Source organism: Oryctolagus cuniculus, chromosome 15, assembly GCF_051225735.1.
Source record: "Oryctolagus cuniculus isolate XC-2025 breed Fujian yellow rabbit chromosome 15, ASM5122573v1, whole genome shotgun sequence".
Lineage (NCBI taxonomy): Eukaryota > Metazoa > Chordata > Mammalia > Lagomorpha > Leporidae > Oryctolagus > Oryctolagus cuniculus.
The window spans coordinates 64,237,476-64,255,521 of NC_142881.1; the positions used below are offsets into that span (position 1 = coordinate 64,237,476).

The 18,046-nt window shown below is 45.6% G+C and overlaps 1 protein-coding gene across 6 annotated transcripts in view; it reads right to left on the bottom strand.

Annotated features, from left to right (window-relative positions):
- ANXA7 (annexin A7) overlaps window positions 1-18,046 on the bottom strand; it is a 40,493-nt gene that overhangs the window by 19,692 nt on the left and 2,755 nt on the right. For 2 of the 6 annotated variants that reach the window (XM_070057842.2, XM_008269958.5), the window contains exon 1: window positions 10,031-10,088. The exons of 1 other annotated variant lie outside the window; for it this stretch is intronic. The gene's annotated coding sequence lies outside the window, so the exon portion shown is untranslated. Of the gene's footprint in view, window positions 1-1,151; window positions 2,247-9,825; window positions 9,856-10,030; window positions 10,089-18,046 lie in introns of those variants that run through there. 3 more of the 6 variants (XM_089313485.1, XM_089313487.1, XM_070057841.2) reach the window with 3 other exon arrangements.

The following is an 18,046-nucleotide window of genomic DNA, read 5'->3' on the forward strand; positions in this document are numbered from 1 at the left end:
GATGGTTTTAATACAAAATACTCATTCTTTCCAAAGAGTGTGGGAGGCACTAAAACGTAGATAATAGGGGTATAAAGAAAGCTCCTAAAACACTCTGGTTCACCATTTGCACCAATGGATTCAGTACAGCATCCTGAAGGGGCCAACTTTGATCTCATACATGCAATGATTCTTATCATACCTGAATTTCTGTATCTGAATTCTACCAGTATTATTTATGGAATATTTTAAAAACCAAATAATTTTTCACTTAAGAGTTTCAAAAGTATGATTTATATCACTTCATAAATGGAAAACCTGCAGTATTATTGCCACAAGTATAAGGTAACACTAAAATGAATTCATAACTATTAAAACTAAAAATGCTGGGGCCGGCGCTGTGGCGTAGTAGGTAAAGCCGCCACCTGTGGTGCCGGCATCCCATATGGGCACCAGTTCAAGTACCGGCTGCTCCACTTCCGATCCAGCTCTCTGCTATGGCCTGGGAGAGCAGTAGAAGATGACCCAAGTCCTTGGGCCTCTGCATCCATGTGGGAGACCTGGAGGAAGTTCCTAGCTCCTGGCTTTGAATCAGCACAGCTCTGGTAGTTGTGGCCAATTGGGGAATGAACCAGCGGATGGAAGACCTCTCTCTCTCTGCCTCTCCATCTCTGTGTAACTTTGGCTTTCAAATAAATAAGTAAATAAATGAATATTTTTTTAAAAATGCAAGGCCTCTTTTGTAGTGCAGGTTAAGCTACCACTTGCAACACTGGCAACTTGTATCAGAGTCTGAGTATGAGCAATTCAAGTCCTTGCTAATGTGCCTAGGAAGGCAGTGGAAAATGGCTTCTGCTACCAAGATGGAGCTCCTGGCTCCTGGCTTCAGCCTGGCCCAGACCTGCCTGTTGCACACATTTAGGGGAGTGAGCCAGTGGATGGAAGATATCTCTGTGTCCCTCCCTCTCTATCACTCTGCCTTTCAAATAAATACATAAACAAATCTTTAAAAATACTGCTTTCCAGGTACCACAGAAATCTCCATGAATGCAGATAAAATCACAATATGAGAAACAATGGCACAATCATTAAGAGTTAATATTCTAGAGTTACAAACAGGGTTAAACTCTGGATTTTTTTAAACTTATAATTATGGAAAACTTTAAACTTACTCCAAAGTAAAGATAAATCCCCAGATCCATCACTATGCTGCAACAATCACCAATCCGTTGCAAATCCTGTTTCTTCAATACTCTGCCTTGCTCTGAACCACTCCTCTGAATGTTTTGAAGCAAATTCCTGACGTAACATCATTTTAGCTTTATGTGCTTTAATAGGTACCTCTAAAAACGTAAGGTCTTGTTAAAAAAAATGCAGCTCAATTAACAATAGCTAAGATATAGAATCAACCTAAATGTCCATCAACTGAAGACTGGATAAAGAAATTATGGGATATGTATGCTATGGAATACTACACAGCAGTAAAAAAAAAAAAAAAGAAAGCTTATCATTTGCAATAAAATGGATGCAACTGGAAAACATTACATTTAGTGAAATAAGCCAATCACAAAAGGACAAATGGCATATGTTCTCCCTCATCTGTGGTAACCACCAGAACATCTAAAAGGTAACCTAGAGAAGTGACATTGACACTTTGAGATGCGATGACTTTGAACAGACCTCATCTTGACTGTCAAGGAATAGGTTTTTTTCATACTATTTACTAAGTATAGGGTTAATCTTATGTGTATAAAGCCAATTGAAAATAGATCTTAGTAAAAAATAAGAATGACAATAGGAGAGGGAGGAGGAAGAAGGGTGGGAAGAATCATTATGTTCCTAAATCTGTATTTATGAAATGCATTAAGTTTGTATACCTTAAAGAAAAGGCTTCTGGGTTAAAAAAAATATTATACCAAAAGGGGGAAAAAACCCATTAAACTATTAAAATGATTTAAACTATTAAAACACACACACACACACACACACACAAAGGGGCTGGCATTGTGTTGCAGCAGGTTAAGCCACTGCCTGCAATACTGGCATCCCATAAGAGCACTGGTATAAGTCCCAGCTGCTCCACTTCCAATTCGGCTCCCTACTAACATGCCCAGAGAAAGCACTTGAATATAGCCCAAGTATCTGGACCCCTGATATCCATGTGGAAGACCCTGATGGAGTTCCTGGCTCCTGACTTCAGTATAGCCCAGCTCCAGCCATTGTGGCCATTTGGGGGAATGAACCATAAATAGAAGATCTAACTCTGCCTTTCAAATAAGTAAATAAGCCATTAAATACATATATACATTAAGTAAATGTGTTATGTCATTGCATTTAAAATAATAGTTCCTTATTATCAATGAGTCAGTGTTAAAATTTCCAATTACTTTTGAATGCTTTATTTTGTTATTTTATTTAACTTTTTTTCTAAAAAGATTTATTTATTTATTTGAAAGGCAGAGTTACAGAGAGGCAGAGGTGTGGGGGGGGGGCGGTGGAACAAGAGAGGGGAAGGAGGAGGGGAAGGGGAAGGGAGAGAGGGAGACAGATCTTTCATCCACTGGTTCACTCCCCAAATGGCTGCAACAGCTGCAGCTGGGCCAATCTGAAGCCAGGAGCTTCTGCTAGGTTTTCCACACAGGTGCAGAGGCCCAAGCACTTGGGCCATCTTTTATTGCTTTCCCAGGCCATAGAAGAGAGCTAGATTGGAAGTGGAGCAGCCAGGACTTGAACTAGTAACCATATGGGATGCAAGTGGCAGCTTTACCCGCTATGCCACAGCATCGGCCCCTATTTAACTTCTTACTACAGAAAATTTCAAACACACATAAAAGTAGAGTAGTATTAGGTTGAACTATATGACATTACTGAAATTCAGAGGTTTTAATTTACAAAAAAATTCCTTGTGGTTCAACCTAGTATAATGAACATTTTTACCTTCATGTTCATTTTAGACAATTACCAAGTCATGGTCAATTTGATTTCATTTGTATCTCAATCACTATGCTAGATTATCTGAAAGCCATTCTGAAGACATCAGACCTTTTTATTCATAAAGACTTCAATGTACAAAGGACTCCAAAAAGTTCATGGAAAATGGAATTCAAGGGTAAGTTTACTTTGGCACGAATAAAATTCTGAAATCCATACCTAATTTTTTCATCATACATACTTTTCATGAACTTTCTGAAGACCCCTCATCTTTTCAACAATAAGCCTCACCTCCCTTATTATTTTCTGCAGTTTATTTGTGGAAGAAACCAGATGGCTTGTTCTGAAATCTCCCACTGTCTGGATTCTGCCACATGAAACTGTGGTCCTTTAACGTCCTGAGAGCCAAAGAGCTGATTCAGTTTTTCTGTCGAGACTATCACTAGGTATTTCACATACTTTCATCAAGAAACAAGTAACAACTGACTTGAGAATGTCTCTCGTTTTTGTGCCTGAGGATCAGTTCCTACATCTAATTCTATTATTCCTTCTTCATTTACTATCTGGGATACTTGAAAAACTTCCCCTTATCAGCCATGGTTTCCTTGAAGTACAGTTATATATGAAAGGTATAATATTTGATTTTTTCCCTTCAACCAGTTTTCAATGTAATGATCTAGTTCCCTAGCATGAAAAATGATCAATTCTTTAAGTTATCAATATGAACTCAAAAGTTTAAGTATTTATTTTTGGAACTGCAGTCTGTAACACATAGTTTGAAAGTTATTATCTTCAAAGGTGCTCATTTACATTTGGAAAATAATACCTTACAAATTGATAAGAAATTATTAGGTCTTCAGGTGTGAAAATTGTATTATGATTTTCATAAAGTACCTTAATCTTTTACAGATACACACTAAACATTTACATATAAAATGTGATATCTGAGATTTGGTTCAAAGTAATATGGAAGGGCTGTGCAGGCATACAGATAAAACAAGATCAATCATGAGCTGAGAACTTCATGAGAGGTGATGAATATGTGGAGATTCCTTACATTCTTCTACTTCTGCATGTTTAAATTCTTTTTTTTTTTTTTTTTGACAGGCAGAGTTAGACAGTGAGAGAGAGAGAGAGAAAGGTCTTCCTTCTGTTGGTTCACCCCCCAAATGGCTGCTACAGCCGGCGTGCTGTGCCGATCCGTAGCCAGGAGCCAGGTGCTTCTCCTGGTCTCCCATGTGGGTGCAGGGCCCAAGCACTTGGTCCATCCTCCACTGCCTTCCCGGGCCACAGCAGAGAGCTGGACTGGAAGAGGAGCAACCGGGCAGAACTGGCACCCCAGCCGGGACTAGAACCCAGCGTACCGGCGCCGTAGGCGGAGGATTAGACTAGTGAGCCGCGGCACTGGCTAAATTCTTCATAAAACTTTTTAGGGGCCAGCACTGTGGCATAGCAGGGGGAGCTGCCGCCTGACACCTATATCCCATACCTTAGTGCCAGTTAAAGCCCTGGCTACTCTGCTCCCTGACACCCAAGTGAGAAACATGAATGGAGTTCCTGGCTCCTGGCTTTGGCCTGGCCCAGCCCCAGCTGTTGCAGCCATGTGGAGAATGAATCAATAGAGGATAGAAGGTATCTCTCTTTCCCTGTCACTCCGCCTTTCAAGTGAGTAAATTTTTATTTTTAAAAATATCATTTCTTAGCCTGATAAAATCTAAAATATTATTAATGATCAGATGTAATACACCTGGCAAGTACTCATGTATACTCATAAAATCACGTACTTATCATCTACCATAAAACATTACTATAAATGGAGAATAAGTGGTAAACTAGGTTTAAAAGGTGCTGGACACAGATTGGCAAGAAGGTAGAACAACAGTATTATGCGCAAGCAAAATGTAACTGTGAGATAGATGATCACCAAAACCGAATAAGGAACAGATTTAGACAAAAGTCAGGAGGCCTTCCTACTCTGGTGTAGTAGGTAACCCAATATTTTTCTATTCTTCTTCGGAATGCCTCTACTATTCTTCCTGTCATTTCTGTTCTAATGTCCATACCCTTAGACCAGGTTTCATCACTCAATGTCTATTTTACTAGAATTAGATCTCCATTTATATTCTTGTTAAACTTACTATCTTCCAATCTTTCTGGGTACTGACACTAGGTGAGCTTTCCTAAATGGTTATTTTTTTAGCTCAAAAATTTTCAATGACTATGCGTGGACTATCATATGAAAATTCACTGAACTGATACTCAGGTCTCCTTACAACTGGCTTTGATTTATCTCCTTAATTAATCTCTTATCAGCACCTATCCCTCAATGAGAAATCTCTACCACTTGAACCATTCCTACTAAGCCTTTGCTGAAGCCACTGTTATAATGAACTGAATTGGCCCTCAAGCCTGGGCTCACTCATCCATCCTGACTTAACTGAAATCTCTCTCTTCTTTGAAGAATGTAGGAGACGAAATTAGGCCTTCTCCAGCTTTAACATGTACATACGTCACATGAGGATCTTGTTAAACCACAGAGTAGCTCCAGCACGAGGCCCGAGATTCTGCAAGACTAACAAAGCTTCCAGGTGATGCAAATCCTCCCACTCTATGAATCACACCTGGTTACCAGAATATTTTGGCATTTCTGCATCTACCATCTAATTGGCTAAATTTTAAACATATTTTAGGACTTCTACTCAATTTGGCCGTGACTCCTTTCTTTTACATCAGGTTGCCAAACAAATCTGACTCAATCAACATTTATGAACTGTCCTAAGTGCTGAGAGAAAGTGTGTGGTTGGGGGTGTGGGGGTTCCAGTCTGTTCAGTAGACAGCTCAGAAAAACGAGAAAAATTTAAGTTATGACACACACAGAAGTTAAAAACTTGCTAAATTGAAATAACTGGACATGCATACAATCAATGTCAGTAAGAAAGAAAGAAACAAAAGTGATTCAGTCAATTTCGCAAGTCACTTGGGAGCCAAAGAAACAGATGCAAAAAAAAAAAAAAAAAAAAAAGAGGCTCTTCATTTTGCTTTCTTATCCAGGCCTAGTTGGTGTATGGAGGAAAGAGAGAGCAACATCAGACCAACAAGGGCAAAAAGGGTCAGGATCAAAAAGTGCAAAAACCTGAAAATAATTTGTAAGACAAATCAATAATTTTTTATAGACAGGAAGAGTTACAGACAGAGAGAGACAGAGAGAAAGGTCTTCCTTCCATTGGTTCACCAACTAAATGGCCGCCACGGCTGGTGCTGCACTGATGCAAAGCCAGGAGCCAGGTGCTTCTTCCTGGTCTCCCATGCAGGTGTGGGGCCCCAAGCACTTGGGCCATCCTCCACTGCCCTCCCAGGCCACTGCAGAGCTGGATTGGAAGAGGAGCAGCTGGGGCTAGAACCCGGTGCCCATATGGGATGCCGGAGCCACAGGTTGAGGATCAGCCATGTGAGTCATGGCGCTGGCCCCCAAATCAATAATTTTTAAGACAAAGAGTAGTTACTGTATGAAAGACTACATAAACAGTTTAAGTTTCAAGAAATTATTCCAGTAACAAAGTCCTATATTTATATCCTTTAACTGCTATATTAAATCTTGTCCTCCAGGCCTAAGAAGAATAATGTCAACAAGCTTTTTAAGACAGAAGGAAAACAAAGTAAAGACTATCTGTATATAAGACAAATTACAGCACTTTCAAGAAAATGGATTTTGGGGGCTGGCACTGTGGCATAGCAGGTAAAGCCGCTGCCTGCAGTGCCAGCATCCCATATGGGTGCCAATTCGGGTCCTGGCTGCTCCACTTCCGATCCAGCTCTCTGCTGTGGCTTGGGATAGCAATAGAAGATGGCTCAAGGCCTTGGGCCCCTGCCGCCACATGGGAGACCCAGAGGAAGTTCCTGGCTCCTGGCTTTGGATCAGTGCAGCTCCGGCCGTTGTGGCCATCTGGGGAATGAGCCAGCAGATGGAAGACCTCTCTCTCTCTCTCGGCCTCTCCTCCTCTCTCTGTGTAACTCTGACTTTCAAATAAGTAAATAAATCTTTAAAAAAAAAAAAAAAAAGAAAATGAATTTTGTTATGTTTGAAGAATTAACATAAATCCAGCGCCGTGGCTCACTAGGCTAATCCTCCGCCTACGGCGCCGGCAACCTGGGTTCTAGTCCCGATTGGGGCGCCGGATTCTGTTTCAGTTGCTCCTCTTCCAGTCCAGCTCTCTGCTGTGGCCTGGGAAGGCAGTGGAGGATGGCCCGAGTGCTTGGGCCCTGCACCTGCATGGGAGACCAGGAGGAAGCACCTGGCTCCTGGCTTTGGATCGGCACAGTGCGCCGGCCATAGCAGCCATTTGGGGAGTGAACCAACAGAAGGAAGACCTTTCTCTCTCTCTCTCTCTCTCTCTAACTCTGTCAAAAAAAAAAAAAAAAAAGAATTACATAAAGGAATAGAACACAATTTCATTTGCAGAAATCAATCTTAGAGAAATAATTGCACCAGTGCAAATTATGGACCAAGCTATTCATTACAGCATTATTTGTAACAGGAAAAGGTTAAAAATAATCTAGATGTCCACCAATAAGAGACACATGCAACAATTTATGGATATTAAAAAAAACTTATGGATATCCATGTGACAAAGACGCAGCTATTAAAAACGAAGCAGTGGGGCCGGCACCTTGGCTCACTTGGTTAATCCTCCACCTGCGGCACTGGCATCCCATATGGGTGCCAGGTTCTAGTCCCGGCTGCTCCTCTTCCAGTCCAGCTCTCTGCTGTGGCCCGGGAGTACAGTGGAGGATGGCCTAAGTGCTTGGGCCCTGCACCCGCGTGGTAGACCAGGAGGAAGCACCTGGCTCCTGGCTTTGGACTGGCGCAGCGCTGGCCGTAGCGGCCATTTGCGAGGTGAACCAACGGAAAGAAGACCTTTCTCTCTAACTCTATCCCAAAAAAAAAAAAAAAAAAGCAGTTTGGGCTGGCATTGTGGCATAGCATGCCTGCAACACCAGCAACCCAAATGGACACTGGCTCAAGTTCCTGCTCCTCCACTTCCCATCCAGCTCCCTGCTGAATTATCTAGGAAGGCAGCACAAGACAAGCGTGCATGAGACCCTGCCAACCACTTGGAAGACCCAGATGGAGCTCCATGCTCCTGACTTTATCCTGGTTCAGTCCCAGCTTTTGCAGTCATTTGGGGAGTCAAACAGTGAACAGAAGTTCTCTCTCCCTCTCTCTGGAAGCCGTCTTTCAAATAAATTTTTTTTAAATAAACCTTTTCCGGCACTGTAGCATAGCGGGTAAAGCTGCCACTTGCAGTGCCCACATCCCACCCATAAGGGTACTGGTTCAGGTTCCAGCTGCTCCACTTCCATGCAAGCTCTCTGCGATGGCTTGGGAAAGCAGGCGATGGCCCAAGTCCTTGGACCCCTGCACCTGTGTGGGAGACCCGGAAGAAGCTCTTGGCTTCTGGCTTCGGACTGGCACAGCTGCAGCCTGTTGTGGCCAATTGGAGAGGGAACCAGCGGATGGAAGACCTCTCTCTCTCGGCCTCTCCTTCTCTCTGTATAACTCTTTCATATAAATAATAAAATAAATCTTAAAAAAAGTTTTTAAATTCAAACATTAAACCATCTCCAACACTTAATATGAAGGGGGAAAAAGTAAAAAAGTGCACAAGAGGTCTGCAAACTTATGAGTAAAAAAAATACACTTATTGTCTCGTGTAGTATATGTACAGAATATTCCTGAAAGGATATTCAAGGAAGTATAAAACGGTGGCTCCTGGAGGGAGGCTTACTTTCCAGTGTACCTTGAGCACTTTCAGAATTATGTCTGTATCATCTATTCAAACAGTAGATTAAAAAAATAATCACAAAATGTGACTCAACAAATGACTTAGCCTTGCCCAGTGAATGAGACTCTACTGGTGAACCAGAGGTTTTCTTTTAAACATTCTCTGTCAGCAATCACTTTTTTAAAACCAGAAAATTATTGTTGCTTCTCCAAACCAATCTCCACCCAGTGAGTCACCTAGTAAAAGGGGAGGGACCCACCATGGGCGTCTCACGGATGGCATGCAGCCCAGGGACAAGAGGCAGCTGTTGCAAACTTACGCGGGGTGGGGGTGGGGTTAAAAAAAAAAAAAAAAGAGGAGGAGGGAAACAACAGGAAAAGTGACTAAAGTTAGGCAACAGCAGATACAATTTTCCAAAACTGGCCTCTAGGTCCGGAACGGAAAAAAAAAAAAAAAAAAGCGTGGAGGGCACGACTGGCCCTGCCCTGGGAGAGGCGCTGAGGGCTGAAAAGCAGTCGAGGTCCGCAGGGGCCGACTCCTGCAGCCGCCTACCTAGCGCTCGCAAAGCCTTTCGCACCTGAGAAGCCAATCGTTACACTCGGTACCTAATCAGGGCAGATGACTATCGCATCAGCTCCCCATCGGCTGGCAGCAACCGGGGAGTCTGAAGGCAAGAGGCAGACAGTGTCACCTCACGGCAGACACCGGCCGGCTCTCCCTCGGTGCCTTGGTTTCCCTGGGAAGGGTCCGCCGCAGGTCACGGAACGGGAATCAAACCCGGAATGCTCTTTCCTCGAGTAGTTAAGAGTTGTGAACCCGAAGCAACGTACGACCTCGGGCTGGCGCACGCCCTAGGGTTAACTACGCACAGCAACGTCCCAAGTTTCCCTAAATATGCAGTGTCACCAGAGCGCGCGGTCCCCAGCCAGGCGTGGTCTTCAGTAACGCTCCTACTCGGCCTCCGCTGCGGGGGCGTCAGCAAGGCCACCCCTGGCCCCAGCCCCTCCACCTGGGGTCCACCTGAGGGCCGCCCGTCCCTGCCCGCTCGGATCTGCGCGCCGCCAAGCGACGGCCGAGACTCCCTCGTCTCTCCCAGGCGCCGCCACCCGCGTCCACCTCCACGCGCGCCCACCTCGCAGCCGGGTCCCGAGCCGCTGCCCACCCCCAACCCCACTCCTAGACCCTCCCCGCCCCTCCGCCACGCCCTGAAGCGGGGACACACGCAAAGCGCCAACATCTCCGGGACCGCGGGCCCCAGAGCTGGCCGGGGGCAAGGTGACCGAGCCGTGCGAGGTCAGGGTCGGGGGAGAGTGGGAAGAGGGGCCGCCAAGGCTCACCTGAGGGAGCGGCAGCGTCACAGCACAACCTGCTCGTCAGCAAGATGGAGCCTGGGCCGGCCGAGGGCGGGCGGGACGCCGGCGGCGGCGCGAGCCCGTTAGCAGCGCCGCTGCAGCTGGGACCGCCCCCCGGAGCCCGGCGCGGGCCGACCTTTCCCCTCGCCCCGCCCCGCGGCCCCACCTGCGGGAAAAGTCGCTCCCTTCCAGTGACCCAGCCGGTTTTATCACATTTCTCGGTCCCCAGGCTCCCACCGCAATCCCTGCGCTCTAGGGAGTAAGGGAGTTGCAGTGGTTCTCGGGGGATCCCCGAGCCCCTTCCGTGGTGGGCGGGGGAGAGGGGCTGACACTACTCTCTGCCTGTGAAATGCCGTCCTTCAGGCATCTTCCGGCGACAAGCACAGCGTTTTGTATTAGCCACCTGTGAAATAGTGGTTATTGGTTCTTCTGCACAGCCAGGAAGTGAGGATGTACTAATCAAAAACGACTCCGCGAGCGAGTTCTTAGGTGATTCTAGGCTCCCTTCATGACAGCATTAAACACACACCAGAAGTGAACATTTGAGGCAATTACAAGGGCTCACACCAATATCTGAAAACGGGTTAAGGAATTTGTATTCCAGGGCAAAAACCACTCAACCTTTCACAGTGGTTCTCAGAATGTGGTCCCTAGAGCAGTGTCATCATCTGGAAACCTGTTAGAAATACAAATTCTTGGGGGCCCCGCGCCACGGCTCACTTGGTTAATCCTCTGCCTGCGGCGCCAGCATCCCATGTGGGAGCCGGGTTCTGGTCCCGGTTGCTCCTCTTCCAGTCCAGCTCTCTGCTGTGGCCCGGGAGGGCAGCAGAGGGTGGCCCAAGTGCTTGGGCCCTGCACCCGCATAGGAGACCAGGAGGGGGCACCTGGCTCATGGCTTCGGATTGGCACAGAACCAGCCGTGGCGGCCATTTGGGGAGTGAACCAGTAGAGGGAAGACCTTTCTCTCTGCTTTCTCTCTGTCTCTCTCACTGTCCGTAACTCTGTCAAATGAAAGAATAAATCTTCAAAAAAAAAAAAACAAAAAACAACAAAACAACAACAAAAAACAAACAAAAAACAAATAAATACAAATTCTTGGGCTAGACCTTACAAGCACTGACTGAAACTCCAGGCCCAGAGTAGGGTCCTCTCGGGTGGTTCTGATGCACACTCGAGTTTGAGAACCTTAAAGCTATTATTTTACATGCATTTCTATGCAAAATCTTGTGGAAGTGGAGCAGGGTGGATTAAGATTTCAAGTGGAAAGAGCAACATACACACGTACCCAAAACGGGTAAAGTGGAAAGTACCTGAGAATGCAGCTATCAGTCACTGCCAAACTCAACGACAGACCAAACCACCCAAGACTCTGGGTACCCTTACTTTCCCCAGCTCCCACTAGTCTCTGTATCTGGCAAGTAAAAGGCCTTTCTGTCATACCTGCCCCCAGATTCCACCAGAATTTAATCGTTCCGGAGAAGCCTAGGCTACTCCTTTGTTTACAGTGTTCCTCGCCCCTCCCTCTGCCTTATCACCAGAAAGGAGTATGTTCCCGACCTGTAGGCCCAAATATCCAAGTCTCATCAGATACTACCATTTTATCCTTCCAACTTGTCCATCTTTCCTAGTATACAAGGCACTGTAGAATCAGACCCTTTCTTTTCTCACACTTCCTGTCTAGCAAGCACTGCCCACTTCCTAACAATTATCTACTTAGACTTGATTGAAACGTTGCCCACCTCCCTCCTGCTGACAAACTCTTCTGATCTTTTGCTTTTCCTTGCCTTTGCTTTGATGGACCTAATTATTCCCTTTAGTTCTCAACTGGATCTTCTGTAGATGCCCACTATGGCAGTTAAGTGGAGTCAGAGTACATGAGTGCTTAACTTCACGATCTTAGCAAAAATTGAACAAAACATCTCTGAAGGCTATCGTATATTCTAGAGTTCATGTGAATAGGAGCCACTGTAATTCTAATATAAACATCCCACTGTGTCAGTCTGTTTACACACACTTTTTGTAGTTGTAACAGTAATGTTGTCCCTTGGGAGACACTTAGCAAAATCTGGAGGCATTTTTGATTTTCACAACTAGGGGTGGGCAAGGGGAGAGAAGTTTGAGTAGCATATAGTGGCAAGAGGCCAGAAATTTACCTCAGTACCCTACAATCCTCCCTACAACGAAGAATTACTCAGTCCAAAATGTGAATAGCACTGAGATTAAGAAATTTTGAGTCAGAGTGACCTTTCTAAAGAATAAACTGAGTCATGTCACTCCCTTGGATAAACTCCTATAATAGCTTCCCAATGGTGCCAGAATAAAATCTAGACGCCTGATTAGGCCCTATCCAATAGGGTTCCTGTCTACCTCAATCATCTAGTTCCTTTTCACCTGGCTTTTCAAACATTAAACTCTAGTCACAGTGGCATTCTATCCAAACATATCAATCTCGTGCCCAACACACCAAAAATTCTTAGGACCTTTGTACTTTCTATTGCTTCTACTTGGAACATTCTCCACCGTATGTCATGGTGGCAAGGTTACTCCCTAACATCGCAGAGTTAGTTGCCATTGCCACCTATACTACTATGTTAAATATACATTCATTGCCCTATTTCATTTTCTTTACAGCACTTAAAAGCATCTGAAATTTTGTGTTTCCTAGTTTCTCCCACTAGCATCTAAGTTCCAGGACAAGAATCTTTCTAGAGCCTAGACAATTTACCATAATAGCATCACAAAATCCAAGCCAACTACCTCATAAAAATTGGCTCTGATAGATACACTGAGAGGATCTATGGTAGTGCTATGCTGAGGGATTTGCAATGGTAGCTTTCAAAATTTGATGTTTGTCACCCCTTGTCAGTCTCCTATTAAATACATTAAATCAGAACTCATCTCAGAATCCTCAGCAGTGAGCATGAAGCTCACTGAACTTTTCTATATTTTCCCAAGAAGTTGGAAGTTTTATGCCACCTGTCGTGTAAGGTTTGTCTCCAGAGTAGACTCTGGCAGATACAATACCCTTCATCCATCACAATCCGTAAACTAAATCTTGAGATTTTATTCTCATTTTCTAATATTCAATGTTTTTTTAAAGACTTATTTTATTTATTTGAAAGAGTTACAGAGAGGCCGGCGCCGCGGCTCACTAGGCTAATCCTCCGCCTAGCGGCGCCGGCACACCGGGTTCTAGTCCCGGTCGGGGCGCCGGATTCTGTCCCGGTTGTCCCTCTTCCAAGCCAGCCCTCTGCTGTGGCCAGGGAGTGCAGTGGAGGATGGCCCAGGTGCTTGGGCCCTGCACCCCATGGGAGACCAGGAAAAGCACCTGGCTCCTGGCTCCTGCCATCGGATCAGCGCGGTGCGCCGGCCGCAGCGCGCCGGCCGCGGCGGCCATTGGAGGGTGAACCAACGGCAAAAGGAAGACCTTTCTCTCTGTCTCTCTCTCTCACTGTCCACTCTGCCTGTCAAAAATAAAAAAAAAAAAAAAAAAAAAAAAAAGAAAAGAAAGAGTTACAGAGAGAGGTAGAGACACAGAGAGAGGTCTTCCATCCTCTGGTTCATTCCCCAGATGGCCACAATGGCCGGAGCTGTGCTGATCCGAAGCCAGGAGCCAGGAGCTTCTTCCTGGTCTCCCTAATATTCAATGTTACTATACGTGTACTTTGTTATAAACTACCTCTTCCTATCTATGTCCACTGCCATCACCTTAGTAACTGATACCTGCATCCTCTCATCTGAAACAGTGTCCCAAACTGCTTTTGTCCATCACTGCACATCTTACACAGTAGTACCAGTCTAATCTGTTACTGAATACAATTCAAAGTTTTATGTATTCAATAATAGTTACTATTAACTATATACTGGTGCTAGGCCTCTGTTGAGCACTTAACAAATATTCTCATTTACATTGACTTACAAATATTATTGGTGATAGCTTTATTGAAGTATAATATACCCATTTAAAGTATGTAACACCATAGTTTTTGGTATATTCAAAAGTTGTGGGGGCTGGCACTGTGGCGTGGGTAAAGCCACTGCCTCCAGTGTCGGCATCCCATATGGGCGTTGGTTTGAGTCCCAGCTGCTCTACTTTCGATCCAGCTCTATGCTGTGCCTGGGAAAGCAGGAGAAGATGGCCCAAGTCCTTGGGCCCCTGTATCCTCATGGGAAGACCCAGAAGCTCCTGGCCCCTGGCTTTGGATTGGTGCAGTTCCAGCTGTTGCGGCCAACTGGGGCGTGAACTAGCAGATGGAAGACCTCTCTCTCTGCCTCTCCTTCTCTGTGTAACTCTTTTTTTTTTTTTTTTTTTTTTTTTTGACAGGCAGAGTGGACAGTGAGAGAGAGAGACAGAGAGAAAGGTCTTCCTTTGCCGTTGGTTCACCCTCCAATGGCCGCCGCGGCCAGCGCGCTGCGGCCGGCACACCGCGCTGATCCGATGGCAGGAGCCAGGAGCCAGGTGCTTATCCTGGTCTCCCATGGGGTGCAGGGCCCAAGCACCTGGGCCATCCTCCACTGCACTCCCTGGCCACAGCAGAGGGCTGGCCTGGAAGAGGGGCAACCGGGACAGAATCCGGCGCCCCGACCGGGACTAGAACCCGGTGTGCCGGCGCCGCTAGGCGGAGGATTAGCCTAGTGAGCCGCGGCGCCGGCCGTAACTCTTTCAAATAAATAAAATCTTTAAAAAAAAGTTGTGTACCCATCACAATTTCAATATGGTTACATCATCCCCCAAAGAAACCTCATACACTTTAATTAATTAATTTATTTATTTTGACAGGCAGAGTGGACAGTGAGAGAGACACTTTTCCATTTGGTTTCCTTTTCCATTGGTTCACACCCCCACCCCCCACCCAGTGATCTGAAGCTGATCTGAAGCCAGGAGCCAGGTGCTTCTCCTGGTCTCCCATGGGGTGCAGGGCCCAAGGACCTGGACCATCCTCCACTGCACTCCTGGGCCACAGCACAGAGCTGGACTGGAAGAGGAGCAACCAGGACAGAATCCGGCACCCCGACCGGAACTAGAACCCGGGGTGCTGGCGCCACAGGTGGAGGATTAGCCTAGTGAGCCACGGCACCGGCATCTTTAGCTATCACCAATATCTCCATCCTCCCCAGCCACTAATCTACTTTGTCTCCAGAATTTTCCTGTTCTGGACATTTCACATATATTTGCTCATACAATATGTAGTCTTTTGTGTCTGGTGTCTTTGTTTTCAGGCTTCATTCATATTGTAGTATAAACCAGTACTTCATTCCTTTTTGTAGCCTAACATCTGAAGCCGGGAGCCTGGAGCTTCCTCTGGGTCTCCCATGTGGGTGTAGGGGCCCAAGGATTTGGGCTATCTTCTACTACTTTCCCATGCCATAGCAGAGAGCTGGATCGGAAGTGGAACAGTAGGGACTTGAACCAACGCCCATATGGGCTGTTGGCACTGCAAGTGGCTGCTTTACCCACTTTACCCCCTACTTATGATTTTAATTTACTTGAAAGGCAGAGAAGAGGTAGCAAAAAAGGGGAGGGAGAGGTATTTTCTACTCACTGGTTTACTCCCCAAATGCCCGCACAGCCAGGCTGCTGAAGCCAAGAGCCAGAAACTTCAACCAAGTCTCATACTTGGGTGACAGGGATCCAAGTACTTGAGTCATCATCTTGTGCCTCACAGTTGCATCAGCAGGAAGCTGATGGGAGGCATGTAGTGGGGACTCCGGCACTGATATCCAATGTAGATAACCCAAGCAGCGAGGTAATCTACTGGAGCACAACATCAGCTCAATGTGTAACCTTAAAAAAAATTATTTGCTTGAGAGACATAGAGCTCCCATCCATCAATTTGTAACTTTTTGGGGAATGGACAGACCATTTTCCAAAATGGCTGCACCATTTTACATTCCTACCAGCAGCAGGGTACGAAGGTTTCAGTTTCTCCATATCCTTGTCAAACTTATTACTGCCTCTTTTATTATAGCCATTGTAGCCAGTAGTATGAAGTAGTGTATGATTGTGGTTTTGGTTTCTATGAGTCTTCAAAAAGTTCATGGAAAATATATATTATGAAAAACTGATTTCAAATGTTTTGCACCAAAATAAAATTATCCTTGAATTCCACTTTCTACAAACTTTATTTCCTAATGACTAATGATGCTGAGCATCTTTTCAAGTACTTACTTGTCATTTAGGCATCTTTGGAGAAATGTCTGTTGAGATCATTTACCCATTTTTAATTGAGTTTTGTCCTTTTAGGCTGTGAGAGTTCTTCAAGTTAAGTTCTGAATACTAGTCCCATATCAGATATGATTTATGAATATAGTTGTCCCTTGGTATGTGCAGAGGGTTGGTTCTAGGACTCCCTGCAGATACCAAGATCCCAGGATGCTCCAGTCTGTTACAAAAAGTGGTGCATGATTCAAACATACATGTATTTTAAATCATTTTTGGATTACTAATAATGACTTCTAAGATATAAGTGTCATCAAATAGTCATTATGTAATATTGTTTAAGGAATGGTGACAAGATAAAAAGTTTATACACACTCAGTACAAGTATAATTTTTTTTCCCAAATATTTTTTAACTGCAGTTAGCTGACTCCGTGGATGTAGAACCTACAGATACAAGACAGCATTTTCTCCCATTCTTTTTATTTTCTTCACAGTGTTCTTTGAAGCACAAAATTAAATGAATTCTAAAGATTTACTTACTTGAAAGGCAGAGAGGGAGGGAGAGACACAGAGATCTCCATCCACTCATTCACTCCTAAAATGCCCGCAACACCTGGGGCTGGGCCAGGATGAAACCAGCAGACCAGATCTCTCTATCCAGGTCTCCCACATGAGTGATAGGAATCCAAATACTTGGACTATCACTAGCTGCCTTCCCATGTGCACTACCAGGAAGCTGGATTGGAAGTGAAGTGATGGAGACTCAGACTGGCACTCCAATATGCAATGCAGTTTAACCTGCTGTGCTGTGCCATCACACCTAATCTTTTTTTTTTTTTTTTTTTTTTTTTTTGACAGGCAGAGTGGACAGTGAGAGAGAGAGACAGAGAGAAAGGTCTTCCTTTGCCGTTGGTTCACCCTCCAATGGCCACTGCGGCCGGCGTGCACACCACGCTGATCTGAAGCCAGGAGCCAGGTGCTTATCTTGGTCTCCCATGGGGTGCAGGGCCCAAGCACTTGGGCCATCCTCCACTGCACTCCCTGGCCACAGCAGAGAGCTGGCCTGGAAGAGGGGCAACTGGGACAGAATCTGGCGCCCCGACAGGGACTAGAACCCAGTGTGCTGGCGCCACAGGCAGAGGATTAGCCTATTGAGCTGCGGCGCCGGCCACCTAATCTGTCTTAAAAAATTATTTATTTGAAAGACAGAATTACACAGTGGGAGAGAGAGAGATCTTCCATCTGCTGGTTTATTCCCCAAATGGCTGCAACAGCTGGGGCAGGGCCAGGACAAAACCAGGAGCAAGGAGCTTCTTTCAGGTTTCCTACTTGCTTGGCAGGGAGCCAAGCATTCAGGCCATCTTCCACTGCTTTCCTAAAATGCATTATCAGGTAGCTGGATTAGAAGTGCAGCAGCTGGTAATCAAACTGGTGCCCATATCGGATTACAGCAGCAGCTTAACCCACTATGCCACAATGCCAATCTCTCACAGTCTTGATTACTGTTGCTTTTTTTTTTTTTTTTTTTTTTTTTTTGATAGGCAGAGTGGACAGTGAAAGAGAGAGACAGAGAGAAAGGTCTTCCTTTGCCGTTGGTTCACCCTCCAATGGCCGCCACGGCCAGCGCGCTGCGGCCAGCGCACCACACTGATCCGATGGCAGGAGCCAGGAGCCAGGTGCTTTTCCTGGTCTCCCATGGGGTGCAGGGCCCAAGCACCTGGGCCATCCTCCACTGCACTCCCTGGCCACAGCAGAGGGCTGGCCTGGAAGAGGGGCAACCGGGACAGAATCCCGCGCCCTGACCAGGACTAGAACCCGGTGTGCCGGCGCCGCTAGGCGG